The sequence below is a fragment of the Urocampus carinirostris genome, chromosome 3 (genome assembly GCF_059441175.1).
Source record: "Urocampus carinirostris isolate Australia breed hairy pipefish chromosome 3, RoL_Ucar_1.0, whole genome shotgun sequence".
Lineage (NCBI taxonomy): Eukaryota > Metazoa > Chordata > Actinopteri > Syngnathiformes > Syngnathidae > Urocampus > Urocampus carinirostris.
In genome coordinates, this window is record NC_142351.1 from 59606327 (window position 1) to 59630124 (window position 23798).

A 23798-nucleotide genomic window follows, 5' to 3' on the forward strand; every position below is an offset into this window, starting at 1 on the left:
ATTTTACCAATAAGAATTACCTTTAGTGTCATTGATAACAACGTATTGGACCTTATTTAAACGGTCTTAGACATGACACGCCAGAATAATACGGATTTAACCTTCCTGTTGTCCTTGTATCAAAATGACCCACCACTGTGCGGTTAAAAACAGAAACAAATCCCTTAATTTACATTTAGTTTAACCTTAAATCTTATGACTGCTCTTAGACAATTAGAAGAATAAAATAATAGAAGAATAAAATATTTTGATTCATATTACTATCTAAGCTGTATAAAACGTATAAAAATGTTCCTTTCAGGAGAGGACAACATGCTGTCTAAAAGAGAAAAATAAGATAACGTCGAGATATATAGACATATTCACAAGGTAATGCTTGGCAACTGTCTTAGATTGTAAAGGCATCGTAACAATAGTGCTAAAAAATAGTTCATTAGTATTTAGCAGGTTGCAATGCAACAAAACATGTAAGAAGTATGTTTTCATTTTTTGTAATGGGAAGCTAGAACTTTAAGTGACCTTAATTTCTGTCGTTCTGAAATATATAATGTTCATTAGTACAAGTAAATATCTAAAACTGCCCCTTGGATTCCAAACAAGCTTTTAACTATGTTTATAGAATGTTAAGTTTCTGTTATTTCCTCTGTCAGGTCACTTCCTGATGTGAATAGTGGGCCTCGCTTGGAGCTATCCGTGGTCCTGACGATTTCCTTGTGGTGTCATGTAGGAACGGACATCACGATAATTACGTCAACATTATGGTTCCCAATTCCTCTAGCCATTTATTTTTAATTGGAGAGTGATATTGATATCAATGTTGCGAAACATCGTAGTCAGCGAGATTAGACATGGCACCCCAACGTAGTGCTTGGTGACTGGCCCAAGTTATGAAAATAGTGCAATGAAAAATAGCGCATCTTAACTAGCAACAAGAATTCACATATAAGTTAAAAGGTGCATATTTTCAGTTTTGTATAGTATACAGTTAAGCAATCATTAAGTCACAAAATGTTTTCAGTTTTTTTGTGCTCGTTTAGGGTGGTGACGGCCCTGAAGAAGAACCTGTCTCGGGGCCTGTCTGTCATTGTTTAAGGGTCCTGTAGCGCTTTAACAGAGGGGCAACAAGTCAGAGATGGTGGCCAGGGTGGGAAGAATCCTTTATGTTTATTCCAAAACGAGTGACTTATTTTGCATTCTTGTAAGTACTGGAAGTGCTATGAAACTATTTTAAGACAATCCTTTTCCTCAAACCATTGTGGAAACTGGTGTCATTTTTAGAAATAAATGACACAAACAAATTTGTTGGAACTCAATACTTTATTAAATTCATGCAATGGCTCAAAAAGGATCAAGTTACATCCAGAAAATAAACTTGCGTAATGATGGCGGGAAAACAAGTATTTTACCAGAATTTGTCAAAACAAACACAATTTTCAATTGAGCAAGGGCGGTTCTCGGGACGCAAAACCTGCAATTTTAAAGAGGCTACCTGCACTGACAAGAAGTGGCCGCTAGAGAGTGTCAAAATAATTTGGTGCGCCTATTTCTTTCTCACCGCAGCCGTCACTTCAAATCCCTTCAAACTAGCGTGGAAACCAACCTAGGCCTGCCTCAACTCGATCACACATGAAACATCCAGTGATGGATATATTTCGTACCACAGTAAAAAACGGTTAAAACCTGTTAACACCTCGAGACTATGGTGAAATGTGTGCCTTTTTCATAAGTTATGAAACCATGGCGATGAGCCAGGTCGCAAACTATCCTCCCTTTGAGGAGAGAACGTCGAAAGACGCAGTCGACGACGATGCAGTGACCTCATTGAAAATTACTGTGCGTACGCATTGCACCGTAGGAAGGGCAAAACAAAACGCTGCGAGAAACGCGCTGACAGCAACCGCCCCCCCCCCTCTTCTCCCCTTCCCCAAATCCTAAAGCCCACTCACCATGCAAGTTGAACGAGGTCAAGGTGCGGGATGTTAAAGCTCCTCTACGCACGCACAGCACGCACACGATGCAAAGTCGATTCCTCTCTTGGCATTCACCGCGTGCCTTAATTGTTTGGACATTAAATCAAGGTCCGCTGTGAACACGCAGAGTGACAACCAGTTCTTATTAAATATAGGACAATTGACGTCAACATCAATCGTGCCTGCTATTATACACAGGCACGCACATCTTTCAAAGCCGATTTGTAAATTCCAACCTGGTGCAGACGCGCAAAGCAAATTCGAAAGCTGATTTATAGTCTGCACTGACAGGTATACAGTAAACGAGACTGCGCTACCACTCGGTGACGAAACTCATCAATAATGCTTTGAGCAAAATGTGCGCCTGAAATAGGAACTCAAATAAAACCACCCGTTTGACGGCGAACTCCGGCATGGTTCCAACTCAAAACCCACAGAAAACAATATTAAGTGAAGGGTCGGCACAGCGTTCAAAGAGCATCGTCCAACCATCTGCGAAGATTACTGTACGTCCCTTTCAGTTCAGTTCAAATGTTCCACGACGTCCGAGATGGTCCCAAAAGATGTTCGAGCGGGAAGATGCTACATGGCGTCTCCTGCATTTCTCCTCCAAACTTGATCGGTTCCTTTTTTATATACCAGCTTGAACCCTTTCGGATCTCTCAGACCCCCCACATCCCCCTCTGAACGGATTTTGTCCTTTGTCGCGTGCTGGCCTCGGTCTGGAGGGCTTTGCGGTCCAGAAGCGGCTCCCGGATTAGAGCACCCCGCTCTTCCCGTCATATGCAACTGCGAGGCTCTTGCTGATTGGGTTGCAGTGCTAAAGGATTACATGGGGACCGAGTGACGTCATGTGCCCCGGACCACCCCCCACACCTCACCTCCTCCTTTTGCCTCCATTAAAAGCAAATCCTAGTCGGCCCCAAAAAATGTCCTTGAAAACCGCATGCAGCTCTGAACTCGAGATGTTATCGTGACTCGACCAAAACAAGCGAGTTTCAAGGTACAAAAGTCCCCCAAATCTCGTAACCTGCCGTCCCGCGCTGAACAGTGCACGTCCTGCTTGTTCCAGCCTTGTAATAAAAGTGTAAATTGTGAACACGTACACGCGCGTAGCAAAGCATCAGGTCAACTGACGTCTAATTGCGTCTATGATTCAAAATCAAAGAGGAGGACGTCACTTAACACAAAACTGGCCAAACAAAAAAACACAATGGGCAGTCAAAGAATGCCAACCGGGAGTAAAAAAAAATAACAGGAAAGCAGCCCCGAAGCTAACGGAACGAGCGCGTCAAAATCATATCGACAGCAACACACTTGGCGAAAAACACAAACTCCAAGCAGTCATGAAAATTTGGTGTTCACTACAAGCCGCTGTCTGTTTTGAAGTCGGCCTTACATGTTGTCTTAATGGAATTCGGCATTTAGAAATAGTTGTGTTTCTTCAATGACGTCACAGCTCTAAAGGAAACAAGCCAGGTGGGTCAACTTTGAGACAATATTTCTCGGGTCCCCATGTACGTGGAATATTTTGCAACATATTTGCATAATTGAACGGAGGAGCACGACACGTTCTGTGCAAATTGAAAAAAAAACTGTTTGGGAATACCTTTAAAGCGAACCAATGCAACAAAATGTACATGATTGTCTTTTAATTACCTATTCAACTCAACACATTTTTTTGCAAATTGGAACTATATCAACCATATTCATTCAGCGTGCCCCGGAAGAAGATGAAATTGGACTTCCAAATGTGACCCCCCTCTTTAACTCCCTACTTGCTGTCTTGTAGCTTGCGTCCACCGCCCTCCTGCAGGGTACGAACAAAGAGGTGAAGAAGAGCAACCTACAGCAGCGTTTTGCTTTCTGTTTGTGAACTTAAATGAGTCGCAAATGCGCAAGTCATGGATTGAGTGGGCCACATGCAACAATAACATAAAATCTTAAATATTCATTTAATGCAAGTCCTTCTGGTTAGTTCCACACAGGCAACATTTAAAATATCCAGCAAGCCCCCTCCTGTAATCTCCTTTCTTCAAAATATATCTTAAAAAATCCGTCCAGTGCAAAAGTCCTTTGTCCGTGGTTTTACTCTCATACGTCCGTCCACATTCGCGTTTCTCTTGTATCCTCTTTTTTAAATAAAAACAAAAAATTGATTGGTTTTTTTCTGCTCATCCGTTAACGCCCCAAACATCTCTGGCCGTGCACGCAAAGCCACTGCAGTCGAGAGTGAGCGGGTGAGCTCGAGTGAAGCTTTTCTTCTGCGGCCTCCTTGCGTTTGGCTCAATGGAGTACGGGGGGTACAATGTGGGGGTGTCTGCGTGAATTACAATGACGCAAAGAACCCCCCCAATTCATTCAGCCGCTGCTGTCTAACGGTCTTTGGACAGCAAATAAACCCCCATCGGGGGGTCGCAGTCCTCCTCATTACGACCCTCCACCCCACCCTCATTCCCAATACGCAGACCCCCACAATGGCCCCCAACAAAAGGGAGAGGCGCTAAGAGAGAAGCTTTGCCCCCTGGGTTTGAGAAGTGTGCGGCGTGCTAGCCAGAAGGTGGCTCCCAAGTAAGTTGCAATTTACGCAATGTTAAATATCCAATAGACAACTGGTCGATGTCGGGAATAAATAAAGGAGCGCTCACAAAATCAAACTACCAGCTCCTGTTGACCTCAGCCAATTACTTCAATTATTGATTGCAGGTCCCCTAAAGCAATAGACAGCCTTACAAAAACGATAAGACACCTATTTACTCACAGCAAGACAGAATATGTAGTATACAATCAAAGTTAATTTGTGTAAACAAGTTTATTTGATTTAAGGAATAAACAATAAAAAATATTCTCTCAGCATCTTCCTTAGTTCTTCACCCACTTGCAGTAAATTCAGTGTTCCTTGTTATACGTAGCAATATATTTAGGAAAATAAATCCAGAGCAACAATTGTTATACAGCATACAAATTTGAAATGTTCAAAATACATATAAACTCATGAAATCCGGAGAAAACGTACTAGTAGTCAGTACTAACGTGCTGCTTTTGTTGATGTTTATTTTCTCGCTTTCTTTTTTTGTCACACTGACCTTTTTCTCTATCAATTACTGTACTGTCAAATAAGACTTCTGCATAAAGGATGTGTCGCATATAACAATGTTAATAACAGTACTAACATACAATATAGTAATAACTAGGGACGTATATGTTTGGTCTTTTCATGCATTGGTGAGACCGTAGCGCCCTTTTAAGTGAACACATAAAGGGTACAAAGAGACGATTGCTCGAGATTAGTGGGGATACGTCCCCTCTCTCCATGCCAGAACTACGGCCTTGACAACACAGTATCGTATATATTGCATTGATGATGATGTGCATGTTATCTCAAACATTGAGATTATTTTGAGTTTTCACATTATGCACGCAGGCGAGGCAACAGCCCCGCAAATTGACCAAATCAAATTGAAGGCTCCAGTAGGCAAAGCTGGGAATCCGCAGCCTGAGCTTCTATTAAAGTGGGAGTGAGGGGGATTGTTTTCGGGATACCAGGTCACAAGAAACTGCACGCGGCCCCACACGTCTCGTCTCGTATTTTTTATGAGTGAAATTATATAATTAATTTCTTGGCAATCATATATCTGGGCAAAATAGCTATTATTATCATTACCTGTGTTATTTTGTCAAAACAACAAAGTATATGTGATTAAAATGCAAATAGTCAAATTAAAAGTGGACAGTTTCATGATATGACATTTGGTTATTCATTTGATTTTTTTTAAAGCTACTGTTTTTCAACCAGGGTGCTGGGCCATACTAGTGTCCCTGTGAGACATTGACTAGTGTGCCGCAGAAAATTGCCTAATTTTATCTTAGCACCAGAACCTTGTTCAGTATCATTGCTTTTGTCAATTGATGATTCACTGTGATAGTGTTGAAATGTACTCTATGTGTTGATCTAATTTTTTTTTACTGGGTAGTCAAACCTAAAAAAACTGATTGAATTATAGTAAAATCCGAAACTACAGCTGAATTATTAAGTAAAATGAATAACCTGGGCCACAGTGACCAACGAAAATATATATTGTCAATCAAGACAGTAATATTATTTAAAAAACAACAACCACATTAACTGGTGCCAGGACGTATTTTTTGAATATTATAGATACTATATATTATACTAGAGATTTTTCGATGAAACACGTGCTTAAAATGTTATAAAACACTTGTATTAGCTGCATAGCAAATTTACTCTAATTCTGATTCAACTAAACATAATACATGCGTTCCCAGTTGCTTTTAAGGATTTGAATTTTGTTGCAACACGATTTTAAATTAAACCGGATTAATAAACACACCCAAGATACTCCCGCCCTTGTTTTGAGAGGCACATAAAGAGGTGTAAACATTTCCGAAGTGCAAAGAGCCTCAAGGACCCTTCGGCATTGTGCGCGCTGCAGAAAGAGAAAAACGCCTCGATAAAAGAATCTATTGTTCTCCAGGAACAATTCAAGGGGCCTAGGAAGCTGTCCTCCGCGATCAGGCCGCGGCCCGCTGATTTCAATGCGAGGGGGCCAAGAGGGGCCCCTCGGAGGAGACAAGCGTGCACGCGCAGAACGCCACGCAGACCTAGATGGCGGCTTGCGCGTGCACATTCAGTCTTGCTCTCCTGCACGATCCTTATCCCTGTCAGAATGAGAAGATGCACAATGAAATAAATGTATTTGTGATTTGGGTTTGAGTAGGATTTGATGCATTATTTGTATGAAATAAAACGTACTGTCTTTATGTCAATCGTGCTGAAGAGGCACTTGACCATGCACATGGGGAGGTCTTCGACACTGCCGATTAAATTGAGGAGCTTTACCTTGACTCGCTGTACAATTGCAACATCTCAAATGCGACATTAATGAACAGAGGAACTAGGGTTGGGTTTTAAATTAATGAAGTCATTTTTTTCACGTCGTTCACAAACCTGAAAAAAGCTGTCCATTGTGTGGTTTTGTAAAATTTTACCAAATCAAATTGTATTTTACAATTAGCTACATGGTAACCTATTCATATTAAAAAGCCGTAGAATATCTGTGAACGCCACTTGCACTCTATTATCACGCACAAAACACAATCAATCTCCGGATTATTAAAAAACAAACAAAAATAAGTGCTTGTTTAAAACCGGAAGTGGCAAACATACTAAAACGGAAATGTAATGCAATCGTTTGTTCACGCACAAAGACAGTTGCGCGCCGTAGACTAAAACACCAGTCTCGACTCAAGATGTTTTATGAAGTTTGAATAAGAGTTTCTTTTTTAATGCAGGAGGTGTTTTTTAGGGGCAGAAAGCGGTAGTTTAACGTGCAAAGCAGTAGTGTTGGCAGGTATGCAATTTTATACTGTTTTCACAATTAACTATTCAGTTGCAAGGTTTTGAGATTGAACATTTTGTTAAATATTCAGAATTGTAGGTTTTACATTTGATATTTTTGTCAAATTTTATCACAGTTAAAAATTCAATTGTGATCTTGACACTATTCGCTGGTTTGTATCAGTGATTTGAGTTGAGAGGACAGAAAATGGTGGAAAATGTCCTTTCTACATTTATTTAAACTGCAATAGAAACATTAAGTTATCAACTCGAAAAAAGTCTCATTGGTACCCTGACCTTTCCACTTTGTTGTTTAACGCACCTTAATTAAATTCATTATACATATATATATATATATACATATATACCTTAATTAATATCATTACAACAGTATACGTTCAAAATCCTAGGAACAAAGAAGTAAAGTATTTTCATTCACTGATATCAATATGTCCTCGATTTAAATCTTGAATGTTATTAATCTGTTATAACCTACTTGGCCCCCTTTTTGGTCAGTACAATATTAAAAAAGAGCATGGGATTTATGTTTTTATTTATGGACTTTAACTGTAAGGAATTGCTGAACTTCTATTTGCCAACTACAGGGCATGGAAAAGGAATTGTGACATTTCAACCATACGTTATGTGTAAAACCAGTAATTGTTGCAACATATCTTTTTTTCTGGGATGGTACCAATATACTCCCCTATTTATTTATAATTTTTCAAACATCAATCAAATTTCAAAATGAATTCCCAACACCAGTTTTATGTTGTTTTTTCTTAAACGTTAATTATCATGTTTGCTAGATTGAAAGTACAAAGGTTTTCTTATTATTTGTGGTCACTGTGTCTCAGGAAAAAATACCGGTTATTCATTTTGGTTATTAATTTTGTTGTAATTATGAATTTTACCATGATATTCAACCTGTTTTTCGAGTTATAAAATATTTATGTTTTGGTTTTTGAGAAAAAAAGCAGACATATTACTTAAAATGGGCAAAATGATCTGCCAGTGGAACATTGTTTTAATATTTTCTAATTATTATCCGTTTTTTTTTCGTTTTTTTACAAAATTTGAAAATTAAAATCATCAAAAAAAAAACATAATCAAACACAATCAGTTTTTAATAGTTCTGTCAGTGCTACGTCATGAGCAGATAATAAGTATATAGAAATAAAAAATAATGGCAATCTGCTGCCACCCACTGATGTGGATGGATGTTACAGTGATCACAGCAACAAAGCAAAAATACAGAACAAGGGCGTGTGTTTTTGCAAAGGTATGATTGGTCAATTTCCTGCAGCAGTCAAAGCCTCACGGGACACTGGTGTGCCCTGGTTCACTGGTTGGAAAACTGCCCAAAACTGTTCATACATGTTCAAAAGGGAGCTACAAAAACTATACTTATTAAGTCTTACCCATAAAATACACTCATAGACAGTCGACAAATATGTGATAATTCAATAAACCCAAAACAAATTGGAACTCTCCCACCTCCTCCCCAAACTATCAAATTTATAATCAGGGAGGTGCTTCATTTTGCGATAAAAATTGATTATATCAAACATGGAGGTTGCACTACCTTCTATTAGCATGAACACACACACACACACACACACACACACACACACACACACACACACACACACACACACACACACACACACACACACACACACACACACACACACACACACACACACACACACACACACACACACACACACACACACACACACACAAAAATGTTTACAAAATAAAAATATATCCAGAATTATCGCTTAGTTTCATTTCAGGGTGAGTTTTCTTGCTCAGCTTTATTTACATTAGTAATTTAAGATTAGGAGTGGTTAAACTGCATAATCCATATTGCTTCACCCTGTGACCTTTCCCACCCCCCTTCAAACACCCCAATCTTTCCTTGTTTCTCCCCTGAGCAGATTGGGAAGGCCCCATCTGAGAGGTTTTGCATACAGCTGAAATCAAGTCGGAGGCCAGAGAGGCCCTGCTGGAGAATGCGTCCATTTACTGTAACCTATTGAAACATTCACACTCATGCTCAGTCTATCGACATCTTGAAGAACCCAATACAAGGTGCTTAAGTATTCTTATCATCATACTTGAACAAGGATTTTAAAATAAAAAGGAGGAACATCATCTTTGGTTCATCAAAAGGGTTATTGCCAAAACTGTTCTCTCCCAACTCAATTTTACATTTTGATCGGGTGGACCCAAGTAAAGCGAAGCAGGAACTGAGGCAGGGGTGCTCAAAATAATATTTAATAAAAAAAAAAACAACAAAGTACAAGTGAGTCACAAAACAAATAGCATGTCTGTTGGGGCCCTCTGTTGGAAGGAGTCGTACCAGACCCTAACACTCAAAACATTCATTAAAGTGGTATTAGTAATAATGACGCTTTAATACATGATATTTGTTGTGTTTATTAAAATAAAGTGTAGGAATACAAAAGATAATGTTATGTGATACTGAGTTCATTTACAGCAAACAATGTCACTTAACGTCACATATGCAGAACTAGTAATTGGATGTACGTACAATTATTGTTAAAAAGCTGGGTTATAAAACACATTTTCTTTCAAAAGACACAATTATATTGTACAACATAAAAACTGCATTTCCAAAAATCCCAAATGTGACACAAAACAAAAAAAAGTCATTGTTTTTCTTCTGTGGTATTGTGTTGGTGGAAACCCATCTTAATAGCTTCTCAACGGCACCCATTTATATCGTTAGTTTAGTGGTGCCGCCCAGTGGTGAGGGTCTGAAATGCAGGTTTATTTTGGGCTCGTTCATCAAATCAAATTATTCCGTCTGGTTTTGGCGGGTTCGATTTTATATACCCGCAACTCAGGTCGGGTCGGGCTAAATGTTTTAGGCCCGATCTTACTTTTAATGTATGTTAACGGGAGGCATTTTGTTTGCACAACATGGCAAGGTTGAAATTATCGACACAAGCCTTAGTGCCCTCTTGCGGTTTAGTGTGAAAATAACATGTGAAATAATGTGTCAACAATTTCACCGATATGTCTTACCGGAGTAAAAGTCGCAGCCCTGGCCTAACGATGAAAAAAACTTGGACTTATTGTCCGGAAAATACGGTACTTCTGATGTCTTCTGATATGATATTGTGTGTGTTGATGTTTTTCCACACACACATGGTTTTTCCCCACCACTCCCCAGAGAAATGGATGAGAATCAGGACTGTGGATAAGGTTGCGAACTGAGGTCAGGTGTTTTGGTTGCATTTTTCCCGCCTTTGAACATTGAGCTGCACAGTAGCCTTGCAGAGTGTCAAGGGGAATTCTTTAGTCCACAATAAGATTAGAGATGGTTGCTTTTATCGAACAGCTTGCGTCTTACGCGCTCATCAGGGTGCGTGAGCCGCGCTTTTGTCAGACCTTGTTTTCGCCTCTCCACATCCCAAACCCTGCGCTGATATGATATCAATTTGATCCGACGTGGAGTGCTAATTACGTGCACACATGCAAAAGGCTGCGGCAGTTCAGAGCGAGAGCGTGGCATAAGACGGCGGAAACGCCAACTGAGGTTGTTGACAGCTCAGCTAGGAGCTGCACTAATAAATCTGAGGTCAGATAAACCGAGTTTTTCTTTTTCTCCTTAGTATCTGTGAAATTGATATTCAAGAAAGGTCACAGTTGGTGTGGCTCAAGTGTCTATAATTGGCCTGAAGATGTTTCTAATTTTGTTTTATTAGTGATTTAAATTCTGTATTTCGGGGTGCAGAATTACCTTGGTTATTACGGTTATGGGGCTCAGAACCCCCCGCGAAAAGTGGAAATCCGCAAAGTAGCGACGCCCCTTTAGAGAAAACCACAAGGGTTGAGATGACGTCCTTACCGACTGTAAGTACACGACAATAACATAAATGGTAAATAGAAAATGGTCTGCATTCATGTAGCACTTTTCAAGCCAATGAAGACCTCCCAAAGCGCTTTGCAATGTGCTTCACACTTACACTCACACACAATAGGGAGTCAGCCATGCAAGGCGCCTACCTGCTTATTGGGGGCAATAGGAATTCAGTATCTTGCCCGAGGACACTTCGACTTTTACCACAGAGGAGCCGGGAATCGAACCTGCAACCTCTTGATCCCAAGACGAGCGCTCTACCTCCTGAACTAATTCAAAAACAACTATAGGTCTTCAAATAAAAACACAGAACACGGAATTGTAGTTGTATCGTAGTTGAACGAACGGTCTTCATTGTCATTACACAAAAGTAAAACAAAAATAGAGGGCTTCTCCTTTTGGTGCAAGAAAGCATTTTAGAGGGCAGTTTGCTAACTGCACGCTAGAATCAGGTATCCTCGGATTGTACCAGGTCCCTATGACGGTAAAAATACAACTGCGACAAGTTGTAGCTCAGGTAATCCATTTCTTATGTGAAATACAAGCTTGGCAGGTGTGTCTTGTAGCAGTAAGCCACACCTGCAGCACCACTATTGCTTTTTCTACTGATGCCGCCTCAGTCCCTTTCTTGACCCACTATCAATCCATAGAGCACCCGCTGATGATCACAACTCTTTGAGCACTCACCACTTCTCTCGAACTCTAATTTAACACACACACACACACACACACACACACACACACACACACACACACACACACACACACACACACACACACACACACACACACACACACACACACACACACACACACACACACACACACACACACACACACACACACACACACACACACACACACACACACACACACACCCCTTGTTAGCATTTACTGTCTGCTGTCTGCTGCAAAGCATGGATATCCGCTACAATAAAGAGAATTCAATCCATCCACACGACCATTCATAACTAAGGACAATTCGAAGGCACCAACTAACCTGTTTTAACATGTTATTTGAATGTGATAGGAAACTGGAGTTCCCGGAGCAGGCACAGGGGGAACAAGGAAACTCTGGAGCTGGATTTGAACCCTGCATCCCCATATCGTGGGGTTGCGTGTTAACCACCTAACCGACGTAATGCCCATAAGACATTCAACTGAAAACCCATTAGGTACCGAAACTACAAAGAGTAAACTGCGTTACAGCGAGGGATTACTCTCTATGATACATATTTTTTCATTTATTATGATGGTGTCCGTCTGATATGGAATTTGTCCGTGGCATTATTGTTATGTTTCAACCAAAAATGTACTTTTATGGTAAGCAGCCTTATAGTCGGTTCAGCCCGCACACTCTTAAAACCATTAGCATGGGAAATGGAGTCATTGCCTTGGGCTGCAGAACACCAACAATGCCCTTCTGTGCTCACCTGATGCTTTTTTTTGCTGTGGCCTTTTTAGGTGTACGCCAAGTTGTCTAAGTCACGTGTTTTCGCATAATGTGAGTTTTGATAGCCCCCGAGTCCTTGATTACGAAGACGAGTACATATTTAATATTTTGCTAAAGGAATACACGAATCAGGGTTGTGTCATGGAATATGTAGTGTAAGCCCTACATTTCTAGATGACAACAATCGGGAATTTTCAACTACCCCATAATGAAGCGTTCTGTGAATAATTAGGCCAAATTAAAACACAGATAGGAGAAGTCATCGTTTTCTGTTGTTGTCATTGGTGTTTTCAAATATAACAGACTAAATTGCATTAACTTGTTATTGTTCCTCGAGGATTAAAGGGAACTCCAGTGATTGGACAATGATTCAGATGATACAGAAAGTGTGCTGTTGCATGTTTGATAGTTGCTCAAATCCGATGTATAGATTAATGACTTAGCTTGAATTTTGGGAGGAAAATAAATATCGTGAGTATTATTCAAAAAACCCTCTCACATGAAACAGGGAGTAATTGTGCGGTTTGCTCACTATGAGTCTCAGTCGTGTGTATTATTCCTTAAGCTTTGTAACTCCGTTTCAATTAAACAACACAATACAGCGACATCTAGTGGTAAATTATACATGGGGTCCTGTTAAAATATAATCAGTACAAAAACATTCAGTCAAAAAAAAAAATGTCCAATGCTCGGAGTTAGAAGAGTGCCTCAACAAGAACAATTCAAAGAAAGCCTTAATGATTGTAATAGTACGGACATGGCTTTGTTTCTACAGACGGCTGAAACTTATTTTTTTTCTGTGAGGTAAACCAATAAATCATTTCACAACTAACTGTTTTAGTGCTAAGGCAAATAATACTTAATTTCCGGCATGCTATGAAATAATTCCCGGTCCTCTAAATACATTTCATTATTGCTATCGAAATTTCTTTCCCTGTTGCCCCATTCCCATTTTCTAAGACTGTGAGGGCTTGTGTCAACAATGTCTTTTTAATCTTTTGAGTAGTTCAATTTTCCTTTGTCATGTAAATAAATTTAGTTTGTTAGTATCAAATTTGTGCATTATTTATTTGTGTGTCCCTACTATTTTCTTTCTGGACTGATTAATCATTATCCATATCAGTGAAATGAAAAATGGATAATTTAAAGCTCAAATTAAAATCTGTCTGAAATATTGCTTCCTTCATGATCGGACACCAGAGACAATATGAGGCTATGTGGAAATAATTCGTCATTTAAAGTGTTAGCACTACCTGCTGGCCGATTATGTGACCACCAAATTAGATTCTGAATTCAGTAAATATAATTTTACGCGATTTACTCGACAATGTTTAATATCTACTAGTTCAACAATAATATTTTTTACTTGAAAATAAGTTAATTTTGCAAATTTTGCAAATTTTCTAACTTCTCTTTTGTAAGTGTGCTACGATCAAAAGGAGGCAAAAATTCCCGTGTTAATACAACCCAATTTGAAAAGAAAACAGCTTTTCTGTCTCAAACCAAAAAATTGCAGGCGTAAAGGCAGCATTCATATACCTTACTCGGTCGAGTTAACATTAAGAGGGTTCAAATCATCACTTTTCAATTAACAGCCTACATTTTAAACTTCAAATTTTAACATAGTGCTTTCATAAATGGGTAGGTCCAGAGAACGTGTTAAAACCCAACACTAATTCCTCTGTATCCTTTGTCGAATCCTCCCCCACTACTTTGATTTGGCGGACTCGGAGAAAAGGTGTTCCATCACCACACTATTAAGTCCAATTAAGGCCTCCTCATGGTGTTTTATTGTGTTATAAACTGTTAAGCTTTGAGGTTGGCTAAACAAACACAATATGAGAGTGTGGTTTCTGCCACCGGGTGACCATGGGGGTGGCGAGGGGATTGTTATAGGACTTGGCCACTGCCCACGGCGCCAGGGCAACTCTACATGGGTTCGTTTCGGAGTAAATCCTAGTTGGATTTTTAAGAGACTCCAATGTAGTCTTGTGACATTCTCTGCCTATGGGGAAATGCGACCCTGCACACTCAATCCTCTCGTGTGCGTCGCATCGCTGCCTGTGGCGGCCAATCACATCACACAGAGGCACAGGCAGACAAAAAGCTTGCAATCATATTAAAGACAATTCAGATTCCACAATAATGCACGTTTTAGGGATTTAAGAAATAGCGGTGGCGGGCTGTGCATTTCACTCCTAGGTCTTCAGTGGGTTGAATCAAGCCAATCCTCCATCACTATATTATGGGACATACAAATTTACTGCAACTATATAAAACGCATCAAATATAACCAAATAAAATTGATAAAGATAATTTATGAATTCAGACAGATTTTACTCACCAAAACCCATTTTTGTTTGTGCACAAAATCCCTCCTCTGCTCCTTCATCAATATTTCAATTACTCAGTGTGGCAGACTTTCCCTTCATATTTTTTGCATACGTTTTTATCCGATTGAGCGCTGAAAAAGTCCAGTCGACAGAAGCAATGGATGAGAGCATTTTTTCTTAACGTTTTCTTTTGCTTCTTCCATTACTGCCTCCTAACCGGTCATAGTTTGTGAAATAGGTGACAATTCCCAAATCTCTCAAAATCTGATTGGCTAAGCCAACAGTTTTATCATACACCGATGTTATGCCTCACGGCCTTCAGAAGTGTTTGTAAAGGCAAATTAGTGAACATGGCACCAAGTAATTGCAGACATGGGATTTGTTAAATGTTTAAATATGAAATCCCACATCTTAACACAGTGCAACGAGGGGAGAAGCAATGAAAGGAATATATATATATATATAGATATATATATAGGCAGCACGGCGGCGCTGTGGTTAGCGCGTGTGCGGCACAGTTCTGAGGTCGTGGGAACCTCCTGCGTGGGTTCAAATCCAGCTACCGGCCATACTGTGCGGGGTTTGTATGTTCTCCCCGTGCTTGCGTGGGTTTCCTCGAGGCACTTCGGTTTCCTCCTACATTCCAAAGACATGCATTTCAGGTGAATTGGCCGGTCCAAATTGTCACTAGGTGTGACTGAGCGAGTGAGTTGTCTGTCCACGTGTGCCCTGCGATTGGCTGGCAACCAGTTCAGGGTGTACCCTGCCCACTGCCCGGAGATGGCTGGGATGGGCTCCAGCCCCCCTGCGACCCTAATAAGGATAAGCGGTACAGCTAATGAGATGAGATATATAAATATATATATATATATATATATATATATATATATATATACTGCACTGGCTGAGTTTGACATATATGTTATGTTCATGCACTTGTAATTTAAAATGTCTTCATATTTATGCAGACCTTAGTTTTTCTCCCTACTGTTTTCTTGAAATAGATGGGATGGAAACGGACCAGTCTATTTCTGTCCTCCTCTTGTCCCTCTTCAGTGCTGGGCTCTCTTTAGCCGATTAGACTACATTTCCCCCCTCCCCTTCCTCCGGTCGTCCTGCATGCCTCAGCAGCTTCTCCTTCCGGCCGGCCTGCACTGACACGAGCCTCTTCGGCTCTTACCCCGCCCTGTCGCATCTTTATGCCGATTGGACCAGCTGTTCCACTTAAAATCACCATGGCAACCACAACCTGTTGCCAGGCAACCGTGCTCCTCTCTCTGAATCCCTGCCGGCGCTTCTCCACGGGCAGAAGATCGAAAATTCCCTCACCATGCGCGGGCACGGCTACCTTCCCCTGCTTGTCATGTGCGCAGCCGAGATCATAATCTCATCATAATCGGTGCCCAGGGCCAAAAGGCCAGGCAGGTGTATAAATCGGCTGCAAATTTGTTCGCCGACATTCCTCGTTTTACGTTGTGTCTGCTTGGGTGCGATCGGGCATGCAAGCCAGTGCTAAAGAATTGACGCTAAGCCGTTCTCTGAGGCCCCATTTCAGTGTTGCCTCATGGCTCGAGCATACTAATAAGGGATACTCACTCCTGGACAGTGGCATGCTCACAGGCAGGCTTGGGAGGTAATGAAATACATGTTACAGAGTTACGTAAATTGGATACAAAAAATTGTATTCCATTACAGCCAAGTCAAGTATTGTTTATTTTGTGGACAAAAGTCTCAAAGGACTGCACACATCACCATTACAATATCCCCTGATCTGAAAACCAACATGAGGGCGGGGAACAACTCAAAAACCTCAGGATAAGGAAAATAAAAACTTTTGAGGAAGGGGCCACACGTGAGGTAATCCCCCTTCATGGATAATCAGGCTGTAATGCAAGTTGCAAGGGCATCAACCAACAATATAGCAGTGGTGGGAACTGTGGGTCTGCAAAGCCTTCTCTGTTGGCCAAAAAAATATCTGAATTATCCATCCGCCCATTTCCCCGTTCATCCTCATCAGGGTTGCGGGGGTGCTGGAGCCCATCCCAGCCACCTTTGGGTAGTGGGCACGAGACACCCTCAACTGGTTGCTGGCCAGTCGGAGGGCACACAGGGACAGAAAACCCACCCACTCATTAACACCTATGGACAATTTGGACAAGCCACTAAACCTGACATGCATCTTTTTGGGATGTAGGAGGAAATCAAAGTGCCCAGAGGGAACTCACGCAGACACGGGGAGTAAATACAGACTCCACTCAGGGAAGCTGCAGTTGCTGGAATTGAACCCTGGATAAAATTGTCCCTCAGCTTCCTTGCATTGCTTCCCCCTGGTTGCGCTGCTTCCAGATCTGTGCTTTCACATTTAAGCATTCAACCAATCATATTTCAGCCATTAGTGGTTGCTAGGTTTAGAAATGTCCTTTACAAAAATCCCCAAAGCCCTGAGGCATAATATCAGTCTTAGAGAAAGCTGTTGGTTCAACCAATTTGATTCTGAGTTGGCGTCCGAACGCGTGTTAGAGGGCATTTAGCATTTCACAAACTATGATTGGCTAGGGGCTGGTAATCAAGAGACACACTGCTGTATTGTCAAATAGTCGGACAACTTCGAAGCGAGCAAGCCTTTGACGAGTGGATAAATGTTTTGTCCGCCACTTTCAGCCTAAAGGTAAAATCTTAAGCCCGAGCCCGACCTGACCCAATCCAAATTTGTCCAATCCAAAAATGTCAATCATTACGTTCCGTTCAGGATGAGCTTTTCTCTCGCTGATTTTTTTTTTGCTATTGTTTATACTGTCTTTAGTAACTTGGATTTTGTTACAAAAGACAGGATCTGTGTGTCTCAGAGCCTGCGGAGCAGGCTTTGTGCTTGGCAACCAAATCCTGCGACCTCAGACCCAGAGAACGAGGCGTGCATTGAAGGCCGGGGTAGTCCCAAATCACTTCTACTTGACCCAAGTCCTCACAAATAAGATAAAGCATTTCACTTCCGGAGCCAGCTCAAATGATACATCACTAATTCAGCTCCGTTGAAAGAAAACAAAATGAAGCTTCTAGAGTGGCCAAGTCAAAGTCCGGATTTAAATCCAATTAAGATGCTGTGGTGGGACCTTAAACAGGCAGTTCAAGGGGCAATTACCTTTTCTCGTAAATGGAATTAACATTTCAAAACTGCATTTTGTACTCTCTTGGGTTGCCCCTGCTTAATGTTCAAACCGGTTTGGTGATCTGAAACCTTTTTGAGTGTTAAGTATACAAAAAAACAGAAGTCAGGAATGGTGCAAATACTTTTTCACAGCACTGTATGTTCCTCCTGTTACTGCTGTACCAAAGCATTGCTCAGCCCATCCTTCTGTACACCTCCACATGGTTTCTCACTGTACTCTCTGTTACAAAAGGTGCCAAACTCACACATATCACATACACAGCAGCAAAACTCATCTGCCTAACCAGACTTAAATAACAGATCCATCATCTGACTAACAAACACAACAGTCCAGCATATTCTTCATCCTTCTAACATCAGAGCGCAGATACGGAATGATAAAAGCCTGATCCCCTCTGCCATTACCTTTCTAAACATCAGACACCAATGACCCATCTAATTAGTCTGCCCTCATTGTCCCACTGTCATATACGTCTGTCATTCTGCTGTTTTTTTGTGTGTGTGTAATGTAATGTATTTTGTTTTCCACCAGTACAGTCGGTTAAAGTGAATTTCCTTTAGGGGACCAATAAATCAAATCTCATCAACACCATTTAAGTATTTCGCAATCTTTTCCTTCTTTGACTCAATCTTTGTTTTCACTTTTGTCCCCTTTTCTTCTTCTTCTTGTCACAAATTTTCATAGCATCCAGTATTATGGGCAAAAAAGGAAATAAAACCAACAAAATCCCAAAAAAACCCAATGAGGTTCCTTTCAAATGCACCAATTGACAGGTAGAAGAGATCTAGCAGGGCATTATCACCATCAATGGTTGTGAAATTGACACTCCATACTTCCTTCTCCTTAAGAATTATTTGCCTAGGAGAAAGCCCGGGACTTACTGAAAACAGGTCCGTGACTCACATTTGGGTCCCGAATCACCAGTTGCGAAACACCGCTCTAATGTATGTGCGCACGTGCTTGTATGTGTCCGTGGCTTTCTGCAGTTTTTTCCCCCTCTCATGTTCGTTGAAGCTTCCACCTTTCAACCTCGGAGTGTTTGCAGAGTAAGTGTTGCAGAACACTCACTTTGCGCAGACCAGTCAAACAATGGTACGGAAGGCTTTGGTGGGCGGCGTGCCCCAGATGACTTGGGTGGGAGTTAAGTAAGAGGGGGGGGAGTTGCACCTCTATTTTATTTGTCTACCTCAGGATAATGGTGGGCTGGGGCCACGTTGCCTTGGTTGAAGCACCGCCTCGCTTTTGTCCGCCTCGATGACAGATGGCCGCAGCATTCTGCCATATTCGTTACCTTTGCCCAAAACGTGTAACGCGGACCCTTTTCAGCAGACGACCGCAGAGAGACTGTAGCTGGACCGGGTGCCGCAAAGACAATCTTACACACCAACTGTTTGTCATTTTTTTTTTAAATTCTCGTTGAATTTAATTGAATTGAATCGTCTTTATGGTCATTTAGATCAACAATGTGACACATTATATACAACGAGATTGGACATGGTATTCCAGGCTAAACACGTAATAAAGATTTTAAAGGTGGTGTCTGTGAGTTCAAAATATTCCACTTGCTGACAGGCTGAAATCACTATTGCAGCCCCTGTCAAGCTGCTTCTGTGGCACACTCGCGTTCGTGTTCCTTTTAGGGCCCGGTCACACAGCCATTTGCGTCTGTATTGCGGGTAAAATTTTGCGTTTTTTTTTGCCCATGGTTGCCCGCGATGGAAAATGTGCAAAATTTGCCAACCCGCTGTTCATCGGTGGTATGCCCGCAAAACAGACGCCGGCGACTGTTCCGCTTCCTTATCGCGTCATTTTCTCGTGTGGACCACGGGTATAAAAGCTCCCGAGCCAGTGTTGTGCCCAAATCCGACTCCTACGCAAACCCCCCCCTCGCGTGAACGCGCATTCTGCTGCGATCGCTTTTGTTGGAAGCGTGCATTGACGTTGGTGACTTTTTCATCCGTGTTAGCAAACGCATTTTGTAGAATACGATCGCACTTTATTGTTTAAATAAACGCGTTATATAGACTAGGATCTCCCAATTGTTATAATTAGCTCGCTGTATTGCTTTAATAAGCGTTTTATATAGAATACGATCGCTTTTGTTGGAAGCGCAGCAGAATGCGCGTTCACGCGAAGGGGGGAGGATTTTATATACGGTGTGCATTACCGTTCGATTACGTTCACAACAAAAACAAAGACGGAATGGTTTAAGTTGTATTACATTCCCAACAAATGCAAGACGAAGTAGTTTTGGTTATATGTTCGCCATTACATTCCATAAAAGTGATATAAAAGTGAGATAAAACGAGGTTAGAGTGGTTGTAGTAGCGAGGGGATGCAAATGTCAGCAGGGATGCATTTCTCGGCATAACACCGGGCTGTAGAAATCATAACCGCTCAAGACACAGTCCCGTGAAGATCAAGATTTCAAGCTATGGCACCGAAGAAGCCAATATGTTATTACCGTAATAGTTTTTCATTTTGATTTTATTATCTTGTAATGAAATGAAAAGAAATGTCAAGAAATAAAAATGGATTAAGACGAGGTCACTACGGTGACGGGGATCCGTGTCCACCCCTTGACGTCTCGAGCACAACTGACGTGCGCTCGGCAAATCGCGCTGTATATACGCGGAGACAGGCGTTTGACCGTCACACGCGTAACACGCTAATTTCACGTAATAACACCGCGATACAGGCGCAGAACATGCTATTACCGTGCTCCACCCACGATTACCCGCTGAAATTTCCCGTCCTACCCATGTGTAACCATGCCCTGGCCGCGGCCAGAGCACGTCGTTCCGCGTCATTTCCGCGTCATTACCTCGTGTGCCACCCGCGGTTAACACGTGCTCAAAGTTTTGAGCAGCTCAAAACTTTTTCACGCGGCCAACCGCGTGTGAATTTCCGACCGCGAGTAAAGCACTGCTGTATCTCGTCTATATGGCGGTCTCAAAGCGTTCAACAGCGCCCAACAGCGTCTGCTTCACGTCCAGAAATTTCTGGCCGTGATTCAGCCTCGATACGCCCGTGAAAGGCTGTGTACCCGTGCTCTAAAGTATTGAGCAGCGCAAAACTTTTTCGCGCTGCCAACCGCGCGTGAATTTCCGACCGCGTGTTAAGCACTGCTGTATCTCGTCTGTATGGCGACCTCAAAGCGTCCACCTCACAGGCAGAAATTTCTGGCCGTGATTCAGCCACAAACGGCTGTGTGACCGGGCCCTTAGAGGCACTCGTAAAAACACTTATTTTATCATCTTTTAGGGGGTTTGGTTTGTTATTAGACTTTATTTGAAACATAACTTTTCTTACTCTCACCATTTTCATCCTGCAATTGATCATGCATAAGAATTCACTCTTCAACCCCTTTCCTCAAAAGCCTAATGAGCTCGGTGGTCGGAACACCAACTATAAAAGCAAACAGGGGCGGTGAAAAAATATGTATAAAGGCTTGTTGAACTCATGTATGTGTTATCAATGCTCAACTAATATTTAATTTGACACCATTTAAGGACACCTCAAACTATGCACCCCGCATTTAAAGAGAAGGAAAAATAAAAGACCAATAAAATATTTTACAACCACGTGCTAAGAGACTGGCCTGAGCAATGTTCGTGAATGAAAAAAAATAGGACATCAGAACAATAGTACAATAAAAAAAAGTGCAATAACATTTAGCAGCCCGCCCGACCACCCAAGTAAGTTAACAGGTGTCTATTTTCAAAGCAATAACATTTAGCAGCAACCCCCAAAAAAGGTTGTGTGCACTTGTTTAGGGTGGTGATGGCTCTGGGGAAGAAGCTGTCTCAGAGCCTGTTCGTCCTTGTTTTGAAGGGCATCTAGCGCCTACCAGAGAGACACAGGTCAAAAAGGTGGTGGTGGCCGGAGTGGAAAGGGTCAAGTCAAGTTATGTTAATTTGTAAAGTCCTTAATCACAACAGGTCTCAAAAGGCTGCACAGACAAACATTACAACTCACAATTGTTTTTCATAAACTAGTGGAGGATCTTCATTTCAATCAAATAAACGTGTCCATTGTCAAGATAAATTGTGATGACCGCAAGAGTGCTGTCTCTCAGTCTGTAGATTACAAAAGAAGAGAGAAAAACAAAAATATCGCTATATCCAAAATGTAAGCAGAACCATTTTGTTGACTGACTCAAGTTGATCTCATTACAAGATTTATTTAAAATCTGATTGGAATTCAATGTGATTTTACATTTGATCAGTTATGTGCGGTGAAACACATTCAGATTCACAAATAATTGAACCTACATCCTATTCATCCTTTCAGTGGCAGAACAAGAAAGCAATGCATAAACTGTAACATAGACAGAGGTTTTGGTGTCGCACCTTCATTTATAAATGAAGCCTTACAGGCTGCTTCTTTTGATAAAAGTTTAAATAGATAAGTTGTCTTATATAAAAAAAAATCCATGCAATGAGAAAAAAATTACTGGATGGCTTAACTTTAACTTCACCTTTCAACTTTTTTGTCAAATATGCACAACATACACCGAATAATAAATTACTTCCTCTTACCCACATGCAAACGTGCATTAAATTAGACAGAATAAAAATAACAAATAGTATCGAGGTAAAAAAAAAAAGAGAAACGGAAGAAAAAGTATGCAAACAAAAACATGCAACGTTTAGAATAAAAAATGTACAAAGTATAGCAGAAATCAAATTAAGTAATTTTGCACACATTTGGCAGAACGCAAGAAGGTTGGAGGGAGTAGGGCAGGGAGAGGGTTCAGAGTACTGAAAACCTGATGGAAGAAGCTGTCCTTGAGCCTTCTGGTACTGGCTCTCTAAAGTATTTTCCCTGACAGCAGCAGGTTGATGTCACAATTACTCATTGCCTTCACTTGTGCCCGTTTGTTTGGCGCCAGCTGCTGCTTGTTGCCTGATTGATTCCCCTCCTATTTAAACCCAGTCACTCCTTGTCAGTCCATCAGCAAACCTACGCATACGCAAGGGAAGCACTTAACTCTGGCCCCCGTTTTTGCCCACTGACCACACGCTGATCTCCCGCACCGGCTATCGACGCGTATTGGACCACTGACCACGCTCTGATCTCCCGCTCCGGCTATCGACCCGTTTTGCCCATTTAACCACGCTCCGATCTCCCACATCGGCCACTCACTTCCGCATTCCGATCACGTTCCAATCCCGTGAGCTGCTGCTCCTCCTTTCCATCGAGCACTGGATCGCTGGTGTTTGTTTCCTCGACATCCCATTAAACTTTTGAGTGAAACGTTATGCGTTTGGGTCTACAATTTGATCTGGTTCTGATAGTTGAAGAGGCCGACTTTCTGCGAGCTTGTTAATACAGTCACAAATTATCTTGTTCGGGGCTGAGGTGTGCATCAAATCAGAATCCATCACTGACGTTCTCTGCCATGAGGCAAAAGAATTGATTGCCTCACTCTGCATTTGCAGACGCACAGCACAGTAATACGTTACATAATGATGTATTAATAATCTTTATAATGGTTTTGAAAAAGAAAATCCAGGTTATATGAGAAATGTTACCACTGAAATAAAACCATTTCAGATATTTTCAATTTTTGATCTGTAGTGCCATCAATATGACAGCAAACCCAACAACCAAAAGTG

General features: G+C 41.4%; 2 long non-coding RNA genes across 3 annotated transcripts in view; one reads left to right on the top strand and one right to left on the bottom strand.

Annotated features, from left to right (window-relative positions):
• The first annotated feature begins 2209 nt into the window (after positions 1-2209).
• LOC148370281 (uncharacterized) lies at positions 2210-13725 on the top strand. Its single transcript, XR_015850103.1, has 3 exons — positions 2210-3449; positions 9273-9426; positions 12255-13725. It is a non-coding gene; the product is annotated as an uncharacterized LOC148370281 (long non-coding RNA).
• LOC148370282 (uncharacterized) overlaps positions 4514-23798 on the bottom strand; it is a 22827-nt gene continuing 3542 nt past the window's right edge. Inside the window, exon 3 of one of the 2 annotated variants that reach the window (XR_015850105.1) lies at positions 4514-6650. This is a non-coding gene — a long non-coding RNA (uncharacterized LOC148370282). Of the gene's footprint in view, positions 6651-6743; positions 6806-23798 lie in introns of those variants that run through there. The other variant, XR_015850104.1, reaches the window with a different exon arrangement.